The 1,389-nt window shown below is 40.6% G+C and overlaps 1 protein-coding gene and 1 long non-coding RNA gene across 2 annotated transcripts in view; one reads left to right on the plus strand and one right to left on the minus strand.

Moving 5' to 3' along the window:
- Positions 1–672, minus strand: part of LOC119409958 — a 2,768-nt gene extending 2,096 nt beyond the window's left edge. The window contains exon 1 of the long non-coding RNA XR_005186810.1: positions 637–672. This is a non-coding gene — a long non-coding RNA (uncharacterized LOC119409958). The remainder of the gene's footprint in view (positions 1–636) is intronic.
- LOC119412192 overlaps positions 1–1,389 on the plus strand; it is a gene marked incomplete in the record, with an annotated part of 67,755 nt that overhangs the window by 14,302 nt on the left and 52,064 nt on the right.

Genomic DNA, 1,389 nt, shown 5'->3' on the forward strand with positions numbered 1-1,389 from the left:
CGATTTCTAAAAAGTCTGACCTGCCGATTCCGATTTTGGCCGATACTGATTTTGTTTTATAAGCGACACTGTCGGGAGTCATAAGGTCCCAATGCACCTTCAATTTTCTAATCTAATTTTGTTGAAAAACAGACCCTTGAACAATATCCTAGAAACAATACAGACTTGTTTTAACTGGCCATGAGGTAGTGCTCTGAAATATAAATGAAGTTCAGACAATTGCTGTTAAAACTTTTTTAAAAATCTGTAAAATCCGTTTCTCATTTAAGCACTGGCCGATTTCCGATTTCCCAAAATTAAGGAAATAGGGGCCGATAAATCGGTTCAGTCATAATCAGTTATAATCATCAACATTAAAAGAAATAAACATTTGAAATATATCAGTCTGTGTGTAATGAATTAATATAATATACAAGTTTCACTTTTTGAATGAAATTACTGAAATTAATTAACTTTTTCGTGATATTCTAACTTTATGACCAGCACCTGTTTGTTTCCATACAATGGTGAAATTAGTTCTCTGCACTGAACCCATCACACCTGAGATACACCCAGGTGGAGCAGTGGGCACAATCAAATAAAAATACACAGATTTTAAACTTTACTGTCTATATTAACATTACTATTGAACTTTACCTGGTGTTGGTTTCACTCCTTGGACTGCCTTTCCTGAAAGGAAAATGGGTGATTAAATAAAATTTAAAGAATTCTTTATCATATTTATACCATTTGTTACGATCAGCACCTCCAAACCCGATGCCCTTAAGGCTTCAGTGTACTCGCGTGTCCTGTCAGCCACGCGGAAACTGTGCGCATTGTCCGTAGAGGATTCAGACTTCATACTCGAGCGTCCACTCTGAGCAGCCGTTGTCAGCTCCACAGACAAGGTGCGTTTACCTTCGGGACAAATTGAGGTCGCCGAATGGTCATTTGCTGACACGCCTACCGGACTGATTGACAGGTCGCAACAAACAAAAAAAACGAAGCAGTGTTTTTATGTTGTTAATAAAAAGTTCTTAAAAAAAAAAACAGGGAGCGCTGGCCCTGCAGCCCACACATCAGACCGGCCCACAGGGAAATCTCCAGACCATCCTGCAGCCACGCTGGACTTGATTTTAATTTGCTCAAGACAAATTCCTTCATTTCTCACCATTTCAGTCATGGTGTCAACGGACGAGGAGGAAGAGAGCGCTTGCCTTTTGGCAAAAAAACAAAAGGCCATTAAACCAGATCAGGGAGGAAGAAGGGAAATTTAATACATCGGTGTCGCATACAAAACAGTCCGTCGCCGGGCAGTTTATTGTGCGACGCCGAATACGCGTACGCAGTCGTACAAATTGATCTTTGCACGGACATACCCTGCAGGTGTCCGCTTCGACTCTAATCTGG

The sequence above is a fragment of the Nematolebias whitei genome, chromosome 1, assembly GCF_014905685.2.
Source record: "Nematolebias whitei isolate Nwh7 chromosome 1, NemWhi1, whole genome shotgun sequence".
NCBI lineage: Eukaryota > Metazoa > Chordata > Actinopteri > Cyprinodontiformes > Rivulidae > Nematolebias > Nematolebias whitei.